Source organism: Schistocerca cancellata, chromosome 5 (genome assembly GCF_023864275.1).
Source record: "Schistocerca cancellata isolate TAMUIC-IGC-003103 chromosome 5, iqSchCanc2.1, whole genome shotgun sequence".
Taxonomy (NCBI): domain Eukaryota; kingdom Metazoa; phylum Arthropoda; class Insecta; order Orthoptera; family Acrididae; genus Schistocerca; species Schistocerca cancellata.
This window is the reverse complement of record NC_064630.1, coordinates 590,900,157-590,912,356: the sequence shown is the minus strand read 5'-3', so window position 1 is coordinate 590,912,356 and position 12,200 is coordinate 590,900,157. Positions and strand designations below refer to the sequence as shown.

General features: G+C 39.2%; 1 protein-coding gene across 1 annotated transcript in view; it reads left to right on the top strand.

The window, feature by feature from the left end:
- The window catches only part of LOC126187423 (zinc transporter 5-like), a 249,072-nt gene that overhangs the window by 203,077 nt on the left and 33,795 nt on the right, over positions 1–12,200 (top strand). The gene's annotated exons all lie outside the window — the stretch shown is intronic.

Genomic DNA, 12,200 nt, shown 5'->3' with positions numbered 1-12,200 from the left:
TCCATATGCTCTTACTTTGTTCAATAAACGACTGTGGGGAACTGTATCGAACGCCTTGCGGAAGTCAAGAAACACGGCATCTATCTGTGAACCCGTGTCTATGGCCCTCTGAGTCTCGTGGACGAATAGCGCGAGCTGGGTTTCACATGACCGTCTTTTTCGAAACCCATGCTGATTCCTACAGAGTAGATTTCTAGTCTCCAGAAAAGTCATTATACTCGAACACAATACGTGTTCCAAAATTCTACAACTGATCGACGTTAGAGATATAGGTCTATAGTTCTGCACATCTGTTCGACGTCCCTTCTTGAAAACGGGGATGACCTGTGCCCTTTTCCAATCCAGGAGATTAAACAGACACAGTGCATCTCACATTGAAAGGAAGAAGATGTTTAAGCTTTCACAGCCACCGACATTCGTGAAGTCATTTGCCATGGCACTGAAGCAGTATATACAGAAAACTTGTATTAGCACCCAGACGTTAACAACTGAGCACAGCATATCTACCTGCAATTTTAAATGTAACTGCTAATCTGCATAGCAAGTTCAATACCCACGCTTTCCTTCATCGAAAATAATGGTGGCAACAAAGCCTAATGTTGGAAGAATAATGGACCCACATAGCAGATAGAAGAAGCGAACCAAAAACATATTGCTGTTAGCAAACCATTTCAAGGCTGGGAACAAAAAGTAACAGGCGAAAATGATCAGGTCCAAAGCTGTCATTTGGTCCTCTTTGATAGTCAGAAGATGAACATTTTATCCATTGTAAGGATGTTATCATCTGCTTGAGAGAACAAGCAAGTCCCTCAGGTAATCTCCCTCCTCTGCAATGTCCCCACCATGGAGCAACAACAGGGGGAAAGACAGAAAAAATCACCGTTGAGATGGCTTCTATACTTGAGTGGAACTTTAATATGTTCAAGATACATGAGGAAGATCTATGAATATTAGCTCAGGATAGACTAATGTTTATCTGTCTTCAGAAGACACATTTTAAATTTTCTGAGGCCCTGAGCTACATGGCTACATTCTTCACAAAAAGGATTATCTTATTGGAGTGAGAGCTGAGGGAGTAATGGCAGTTTCTGTAAACAACACCTACAACTCCTCGCTTCTCTACCTCACAACCAGCCTTCAAGCAGTTGCTGTATCGTTGCTATGAGGCGCTAGACAAAGAGGCCCTCTGTGACCTCATCACTCAGCTCCCCCTTCCCTCCATCCATTGTGATAAATTTAGCATATACTCTATGCTTTTGGGCTCTGCAACCACCTGCCCCAGGGGTAAAGCAATTAGGAGCCATCTGATGTCCTGATGGGCATGTTTATTGAATGTAGGGTGGAGCATGCACTTCAGCACTGCAACAGGGACATTTACTGCTATCAGTCTCTCAGTTTGCTCTTGGGACCTGACATGCACAGTTTGCTGAGAAGCAGTCGATATGTTGTATTTAATTGATAACTTCCCAATTGAAATTTGTGTGCCAGACAGAATAGTACCCAAAAGGAAGCTGCTAGAATGGGTGCACAATGGGGCAGGCTGGATACATTACAGCCAACTTCCCACCAAGACAGCATCCAGGTATGGCTGGATCATATTACCAAACTGATCCAACACACTCCAGAGGTATCCATTCAACAATCCTCAGGCTAACCTGTCCCTTGGTGGAGTAACAAATGCCACTCAGCAATTAGGACCAGGCAGGCAGCTCTGCAAACGTTCAGATGCAGGCGAACTGTAGAGAACCTTGCAGTAGTGAGGGCAAAATATTGGCTCATTGTTAGAGAGCTCAAGAAGATTCTGTGGCAACATTTCCTGACAACTGTAACCCACTCTACTTAAAGTACAGTCATATGGGAGACCATCAGGAGGATTTATGGGAGCGAGGGAGATGCACAGTGGCTGCTGTAATAGGGAATAGTAGTCTCCTCACGAACCCATGAGACATTTCCCAGACTATGACACTCTATTTTTCCACAGTTATTGTCCAGTCAGTCAGGATTCAGCTTTCTAACACTACAAAGTGGCTGCTGAGAGGGGCAGTTAGGACTTCTGCTCCACGACTGATAAAGAACACAACTGCCCCTTTTCCATTAGGAGCTGGATTCTGCAGTATCCACAGCTCGTGATTATGACACATCACCTGGTCATGATATTGTCCATTATAGTATGTTATGGCTCCTCACCGGGTGAAACAAAGGAATCCTCCTTGCCATTTTTTAACCTCATTTGGATATTAGGGCACTTTCCTGACTCATTGGTGAGAGGCAATTTTAATTCTACTCTTGATGCCTGGAAAAAGCCATTCAAGCCTGAGTTGCTGTTGTAATGTTGCCCTCACTAACTGTATGGGAAAGACCATGGAGCCAATGGTCTACCACCACCTTGTGTGGATCTTAGAATCCAGACAGCTCCCTAGTCATTTTCAGTATAGGTTTACTGGTAACCTGGTCCTCCTGTAAGCAGCTATACAACAAGCTTCACTGTGTTGGCATCACAGTAATTCTTTTTTGTATCAAGAAGGCCTGTGATATGTCTTTGAGACACAATATCCTATGTAGCTCAATGAATGGAGATTTTTTAGGATGTCTTCTCATTTTTATATATGGTCTTTCCTCTGGCCATAATATTTTAGATATCAAGTCATTGACAACCTCCCTGATGGCTTTGAGCAAGAGAACAGTGTCCCTCAAGATAGTATTTAAAGTGTGACTGTCTTTGCACTAACTATTAACAATACAATGTCAATAGCTAAACCTCCTGTCCAACGTTCTTTGTTGGTTGATGATGTGTCTGTCTTTTGTTCCTCCTCAAGCCTTGCATGGACAACTCATCAGTTGCAACTGACTGTTCAATGGTTGGAGGAATGGACAGAGAAGAGGGGTTGTCACATTTGCCCCTAAGCTTACATTGGGGCCACACCTTAGGGACCTGGAAAGATGGTCCCTCAAAGCATCCATTATTTTAAAATGTATCAGCCACGATTCATGGGGATCGGACTGAACTTATCTCAGTTTGATTATGTGTGCACTGTGTAGGAATCTGCACAACCCTCTTATTTAAAAATGTTTGATGTGGTGTCCCTTCAAGGAATTCAGCTGACTACTAGAGCCTTTAGAACCAGCCCCATACCAAGACTATGCTGAGGCTAGTTATGAGGGTTGGAATTTGAATAGTAGCAACTATTTATTTACAGCTTGTACAAAATAGATACGTGTTTCAAAGTTTTACTGACCTTCAAAGTAGTCACCAGCATTCTGTATAACCCATTGCCAGTTATGTGGAAGTTGTAGGATACTGTTAGCAGTGCCAGTTGTGTTGACAGTACGAGCGGTGTGGTCTATTGCCCGATGAATTTGTATCAGTTCTGAAGCAAATGCTGTGAAGTTTTTCATTCAGTTTAGAAATCGAGTTGATCTCATAAGGGCTTAAGTCAGGGGAGTGCAGTAGGTGGTGTAGCATTTAGCAGCCCCATCAGTCAAACAAATCAGTAACAGCTTGCACCATGCGTGCTTGAGCATTGTCCTGCAAAATGATGGTCAGGTCCTGCAGAAAGTGTCATCACTTCTGTCTCTGTGCTGTTCATTGTTGGAAGACAACCTACGACTATCTTAGAGACGGAAGTGATGACACTTTCTGCAGGACCTTACCATCATTTTCCAGGACAATGCTCAAGAACATACAGTGCAAGCTGTTACTGATTTGTTTGGCTAATGGGGCTGCTAAGTGCTATACCACCAACTGCACTCCCCTGAGTTAAGCCCTTGTGAGTTCAACTCAATTTCTAAACTGAAGGAAACATTTCACGGCATTTGCTTCAGAACTGCTACAAATTCATCAGGCAATAAACCCTGCCACTCGAACTGTCAACACAGTTGGCACTGCTAAGAGTATCCTACGACTTCCAAATTGCTGGCAACGAGTTATACACAATGCCGGTGACTACTCTGAATGTCAGTAAAACTTTGAAACTATTTTGTACGAGCTGTAAATAAATAGTTGCCACTATTAAAGTTCCAACCCTCATAGCTGTCATTTCACATCAGGAGACAACTCCTCACAATGTGACAGGCCTCTGAAGCAATGTCCACACCAAACATATCTGTATACCATACTGCTGCTTGAATATCAGTGGAAAGGCTTTTTCATCATTAAAAATGAGCAATGAAGCCCTATGGGATCTGCAACAATGATTGCCTTTTAGATATCAGTGAGACTGATTTAAAAGTTTTTTGTGAAGCTTGGCTACTACAATAGTCAAGAATTATTTTAGACTTGATGGATTTTAAGAAAGATTGCTCTCCAGATTTTACATTTCAATCTCTGTTTTTTAACATTTTAGATAGACATCACAGTTTTGAAGTTGTGTACAGTGATGATTCCAAACAAGGGGCTCCCTCGACTGTTCAGTAGTGTTCTCTAGACTATGTCTTCAGTATTTATCTTCTCCATGAATATACTTTATTTATTGCATCCTGAAGACACTTGAATGGATGAGGCATATTCAGGGCAAACATTTTCTCATCTCTTCCAATTCTGTTAGTGCCCTCCAGTCGCTGCAACACATGTACCCAGCAGAGAAAATGGTCCAGCTAATATGTATTGTATTTGCTTCAATAGTGCGGGAAGCAGATATCATCCTGCTGGGTACCAGGGCATGTGTGAATTTGAGAAAATGAACAGGCAGATCAAGCCACCAAGAAGGCCTCCAGGAAACATGGAATTTCACGACATAGTATTCCCCTGCAGGCTGTTCACTGGTGTGTTGGAGATCCGTGCAATTGTGCAAGGAGGAGTGGCTAGCAGTGACAGGCAATAAGCTGTGCTTGGTGAAACCAACTATTTGGCCCTCGCATTCCTCCTGCCAGTTGCTCCAGTGGGATGAAACAGCTGTGATCCTCCTCGCTCTCCCTGACATGTTGCTACCTACTCTGGTGAGAGGACTCTCAGTCTGTAAGGTCTGTGGTGTGCAAATCACCATATGCCACATTTTAACCGCATGCATTTATATTGTGACAGTGGGCAAAAGCAAATTTAGGTGGAGAACTATCCACATTCATCTCATAAAATTGCAGTATGAGCACTAAAGACTTTGCTGTCATCCATGACACTGACCTATCATTGTCATCATCATCAGCAGCAGCTATGGTCAAAATGCCTAACGTCTTAAACAGAAAACTGCAAGATTATCATGCTTTCTTAAAGAAGAGCTGCCCCAGAATATTATTATAGAATAGAATCTTTATTGTCACATGACATGTTATATACAATCATTTGATTGAAGCATTGATGACTCATCAATGAATAATTTTATGCCTACCTAAGTATACCTTAGAATGAGACACATTAAAATAAAGCACATGGATGCTCCCAGAAGCACATTACGACATAAAAATATATGTTAGATTTCTTCCAGTTTCTTAAAATTTCCACAGTGGTTTAAAATTATTCTTTTTAAATATTTTTCATCCTTCTTTCTCTAGTTTATAAATATCGACATACTTTCATGAAAGTAGTTTATATGTACACATCTAGATATTTATCTAAAAACAAAGATTCTGTAACTTACCAAACGGAAGTGTTGGTACATTGATAGAAACAATAACAAACACAAACACACACACAAATTTCAAGCTTTCGCAACCCACGGTTGCTTCGTCAGGAAAGAGGGAAGGAGAGGGAAAGACGAAAGGATGTGGGTTTTAAGGGAGAGGGTAAGGAGTCATTCCAATCCCGGGAGCAGAAAGACTTACCTTGGGGGGAAAAAGGGACAGGTATACACTAGCACGCACACACATATCCATCCGCACATAACAGACACAAGCAGACATATGTAAAGGCAAAGAGTTTGGGTAGAGATGTCAGTCGAGGCGGAAGTACACAGGCAAAGATGTTATTGAATGACAGGTGAGGTATGAGCAGTGGCAACTTGAAATTAGCGGAGGTTGAGGCCTGGTGGGTAACGGGAAGAGAGGATATACTGAAGGGCAAGTTCCCATCTCTGGAGTTCTGATAGGTTGGTGTCAGTGGGAAGCATCCAGATAAACCGGACAGTGTAACACTGTGCCAAGATGTGCTGGCCGTGCACCAAGGCATGTTTAGCCACAGGGTGATCCTCATTACCAACAAACACTGTCTGCCTGTGTCCGTTCATGCGAATGGACAGTTTGTTGCTGGTCATTCCCACATAGAACGCTTCACAGTGTAGGCAGGTCAGTTGGTAAATCACGTGGGTGCTGTCACACGTGGCTCTGCCTTTGATCGTGTACATCTTCCGGGTTACAGGACTGGAGTAGGTGGTGCTGGGAGGGTGCATGGGACAGGTTTTACACCCACAAAGGTTAGGTGGACAGCGGAAAGACACTCTTGGTGGAGTGGGGAGGATTTTGTGAAGGATGTATCTCATTTCAGAGTAGGATTTGAGGAAGTTGTGTCCCTGCTGGAGAGCCACATTCAGAGTCTGATCCAGTCCCGGAAAGTATCCTGTCACAAGTGGGGCACTTTTGGTATTCTTCTGTGGGAGGTTCTGGGTTTTTGTGGGGATGAGGAAGTGGCTCTGGTTATTTGCTTCTGTACCAGGTCTGGAGGGTAGTTGCGGGATGCAAAAGCTGTTTTCAGGTTGTTGGTGTAATGGTTCAGGGATTCAGGACTGGAGCAGATTCATTTGCCACGAAGACCTAGGCTGTAGGGAAGGGAGCGCTCCCAAGATTGAACCTTGCAGAACAGTATAGGTGATTTATATACAGTCAGAGGAATCTCCTATGCATAAATTGCTTGAGTTATTCAGTACAGCTTTTTGTGTTCTTTTGGTTAGGTATGACATTATCCGCTGGCTGGCTACACTATCAATTCTATAAAACATTTTTTCTAGACAAATATTGTCATTCACATAGTCAAATGCCTTTGGTAATTCATTTAAAATACTGACTGCCCTGTTTTGTTTTTTAACGCTTGTAAAATTTGGTGAGTGAATGTATAAAATGGCGTTGTCAGTTGACCACTTTTTTTTTAAATCCATACTGTAATTTATTAAGTATTTCATTGTTATTCAGGCAGTATATTATTCTAGAGTACATCACATTATCAAAAATTTGGAAAAGTGTATCAGTAGTGAAATGGGTTGGTAGCTATTGACGTCTATCTTGTCTCTTCTCTTATACAGGGATTTCACAGTGGCATTCTATTTTCCAGGAAAAATTCTCTGTGTCAATGATGTACAAGGCTAATTTTTTTTAACTAAGTACTGTTTAGAAATAAAAATAAAACAAATAAACTTTTCTTAGCAATTTTATTTTTACATGAAAGCCTGTACTTTAACCACCAATGTTAAGGTATTTATCATATTGCACAACCAGCTTTTAATATCACCCTCATAGAAATATTCTGTCTGAGCATAACTTTTGATAATTTAATATTCTGTAACCATTCCGTAAAGCACACTTCTTGACACTTGAGGGAACTCATCACATAATGGTGAAATCGAAAGCATCTGTTCTCTCTCACTTGTTCATCAACTTTCCCTACCAAATTGTCTGTAATGACTGAAGGTCACCTACTTCGTTCCCCATAATGCACATTTGTATGGTCAGTTTTAAAAGCACTCATCTACTTCCTTACCACCCCAGTGCTCATAGATTTCAAAACATTTGCTGTATGCAATTGTTACGGAACATATTTCTATGAGGATGCTCTTCAGAGCTGTTGTACGACATGAAAAGTGCCTTAATATTAGCAAGAGTTATGAAGAAAAGTAAACTCAAGAACAGGCCTGCACGTAAAAATAAAATTACCAAGAAAAGTCTTCTCATTTCAATTTTATTTTTTTAACATGGTACTTAAAAAACATGTCTCATATTACATATTTCAGAAAAGACATCACTTGTTATATCACAACAAGTCTTTAGTACTAAGTTGGCAACAGCAAGAAATCCATATGAGTTTTTAATGTGTGAGAGAATAAATAACCTTCTTAATTTCTGACAAAGAAATAGATGAGGTATCCATGTGATTTAATTATATGTAAGTTTCTTTGTCAATGTACTACTTCGATTTTTCCAATTCTTTCATTGTTTATTCTTAGCATGTAACTTTTCAGACACTTTCTTGTAAAACTTCAGTTGTATTTGAAACAGATTTAACTTACACTAAAAAGATGTGGCCATGAAGGGGAGTAATCAATTTCTCTTTGTACTGAAGTGATGCATTTAACAGATTTAAATGTTTTTTAATGTCAATCAAAAATGGAAAATTAGGTAATCAATCTGAGTGATTTAATTCAGAGAAATTTCAGTCCTTTACATAAAAGGAAATTTCAGTAAAGAAAGTAATAAATTATGAGAGACAGAGTTGCTGGCCAATACTTAGATTTAGGAATTGAAATGTGGTGTACTGCCAGCAGACACATGTAAAAAAGTTCTTCCAGACACCAGAATGAGAGGAGTCCGCTGATATTGAGGGAGAGGGTAGACAAAGATGAAGTGAGAGGTGTCAAAGAGAGGAGGTCAGATATGGTGTATTGGTAAGCATTGTGCCAGCATCTCTCCAGAACTGATATGGGCAAAATGAAAAACTAAGATGTATTGGACGGAAGAGAGGTGAATAGTGCAGTTAAGAATTCTGGAAAAAATTAGTCTTGGCCTGTCCTTTCTTTTTAACATTTCCCAACACATTTCTGTCTCCTTCCCATCAAAGTAACTATTAGTTGTGAAATCTAGACATTGTGCCCCTTTTACTATTATATGTGTATCACCAGTACTATACATTTCACATCCTGGTCAGCTGTTCTGTCTCCTAATTCATTAGAATGACAATCTTTGTCAGATACACACGTTTCCGAATATCTTCTCTCACTAACTAATATTATTATCCTCCTTGTTATATATACTGCAAATTCAACAGCAGGTACAATCTCTATATGTCTTATCTCACAGAATTGTACACACTTACAAATCTAATTCCATAGCTGCTATTAGCATTCCTTGTTCTTTGTGATACCAATGCAGTTTTTGTTGTTGGATATTACTACAATCTGTGCAAGAGTGATATATTCTTAGCATGAGGATGCTCTTCAACACTGCCTCAGTGCTGCACTGACTCATTGATCTGTCAGTATGATCTCTTGTGCTTGCAGATAAGCTCAGTGGGGATTGGTTAAAGCATATGCACTTCAGTGAGCACTTCCTGATTTGATTTCACATGTCTGAGAAAGCAGCACTTAATTTAAATTACTGAGATGGATACTCGGAAATACTGCCTAGGTGCTGTACAGTCAACTGCCTGCATTTGAACACCAAGACTCTAAGTGATTTGAATATAAGGGTATCACAGTATGGACATAATTTTCCATGCTATTGATGCACAATTCAGACTAACTCCAAAGGCAACCAGTTCAGTGGTGAACTGAGAAATGCTGCCTTTTATTACTGATAGAAAGTCAAGGTGCAAGTTAATTTCACAGAACCCTGCAACTTCTAGATTATGTTTGCAGAACATTTTCATGCCATTTATATGAAGCAAAACTTCAAGTCAGGAGTTCATGAGGGTTGTAAATAACTCCTCCGAATCTGTATTGTATTGGTAATCTTCAGAAGGATTTTTGTATAGTGAGCATGTTCACAGATTCTGTTAAAAACAGTAACAAATGTCTCCAACTACCCCAGATGACACTGCCCATATTGTGTCAGAATATTTTATTGTAATTTTTGTTATTATCAACTATGATTTGACATTTTAATTCATTATGCAGTAATAAAGAATGGTGCTGTTTATATCATTTCTACCTGCAATATAGCCTCACCTGCCTTGTTTTCATTAGGGGAGGGCTCTTCATTGTCTGTGTTATGTAAACAGTGCAGGACATAATAATATATTATATTTTTGCTACTAAGGACTCGTCCTTCAGCCTTGTATAAACCTGCGGATGTTGCCATAGCCTTATAGAACCTCAGAATTGCTATCTTCCATACTTTTGTTTCTCAGCATTGAGCTTACAGTGCCACATGATCTGATAAATTTTTGGTTTTCTTTCCATTATCAAATTCTTCAAAAGGTGAGTCTGTGCAGTGAAGGAAAGCAAATTGGCTGACCTGTTTAATGGATTTGTTGTCAATAACCAACTTGCATTAGACTTGAAATGGACCACAAAATGTCATGGAATTTCTTTTTTTAAACATTGTAGCATATCTTCAGAATGTGAAACTTGAATATGGAAGGCACAACAGTTCCTTCTACTTGTTTAAAATAGCTTCTTAAATTGAAGAGTAATAGATGATTGCAAAATTTATTGAATGGTTGCCATTCAGTGTAATGTGCTGAGTTTAATCAGTCAAATATTATTTGCAGCAGTTATATATTTCTAAACATATGGTGATTTCTTGCTGACTGTCAGTTACATATCACAGAAGGATCTAGGAGTTTACAGATACATCTCCGGTTTTATATTTTTTACTAATGAATATATGTGTGTCCTTTCTCATTGACTAAATTCAGTTTTCAGTTAATACAGTTTTGGAACAAGTTACAGAAAATCTAAATTTTATAGACATGTGAACCTCCCATATCATGATAAGCATGGTTTTTTTTCCACATTGTATGAACCTGAAATAGTATTAGTCCTTACAAAAATAGCTGCAGCTTGCAGTGAGTAAATGGGACTGGTCACAGGATCACATTTGACAGCCATATTTTCGGCTCCATCTCTAATAACCTTGATGTTGATGGAATGTTGGAATATGCATTGCTTCCGTTTTCATATTTCTAGTTGCCTCTGCAATGGGATTGTTGATATGCAACTAATAACAACTCCTGCATGCCAGGAATATTATATTGTGGTGGTTCATCAACATTATTCAGAAGAGATGTTACCTTCTGGTATTTGTGCAGAGAATTTTCATTATTCAAGGAGTTGCAGTAAACATTAATGCCATATCAAGATTGAAACAAATCACCACCGTGACCTTTCAGGAGACATAGGATTCTTGTTAACTTCAATTGATTTAAATAAAGCAGTGAACTCCAAAGCATGCTTTACCTCTTTGTTTTATAATCTTTTAGAGAAGACACTCTTTTACTTAATTATATGCTGATATGTTAAATAAGAGCATACCATGGCTGTTCTACAGCATGTTCAGAAAGTGAATGACAGTTTGGTACCAGAAGTGACTACGAGGTTCAGAGTCTCTCTCTATCTCTCTCTTTTTCCTTCCTTCCTTCCTTCCTTCCTTCCTCCTTTGTGCTCTTTGGAGATGTAACTGCTCATTTTGGAAAACCTTTCAGTTCCATCATGGAGCTTCATTCATCATTTGTGATTTCACCTACAAAGAGAGTGATTGCAAGTCATGCCTGAAAGCTCCTAAGAGTTAACTGTAACATTACATTATAGCACCAAGCCCCTCATTTTTCAGCTGTTTCTATGCTTAGATTACAGATAACATACAAGTGTCCTGATAAAATTAAAAATGTTTTCTGGTGTGTAGTTAGTAATGGCTTGTGGAACAAAAATCCAAATGTAGAGGTGTGAAATATGGTAATCACAGCCATGTAATGACAGGTATCTCTTCAATATCTCATGAATAACACAACAAGGTCCTTGTGCTTAGCAGTGCAAATCAATAAACGTATCTGTCAAAATTTTCATTCATAACTTTTCCAAAATGTATACCATTTGTTGATTTATGGAGCAATAAATTGATTACACAAGTTTCATTAGCCATTGTAACAGTCATGTGTATTTCATGATTACAGTCTTGTTGTTTGTCACATTATTTATACGTATAAAGTTATTAGGAGACATACATGAGATTTCTAAGAATATGAATTAAAAGGATGTATTACATAAACCGGGTAATGACTGTAATTACAAAACACTGATGATGGAATGGAAGCTATGAAGTGTTAGTGTGATTGAGTAAAAAGGGAAAAGGAACTAACTGGGAGGATGACAGGTATTACAGTCATGTACAGGTTTGAAAGCTTCCAGAAACCTGCATGTAATATAAAAGTATACCACAAAATGTTGTAGGAAATTTCTTGTAGAATGTAAATATTTTAGGACTGAAGGAGATCATTCACAAGAAAGCAGAAGCAATGAGTTGTTGATAGGCACACCTTTTGTGTATGCCTATCGACAACTCAATGCTTCTGATTTTTGGTGAGTGGTCTCCTTTAATCTTAATGTGTATACCACAAAAGCAATACTTAA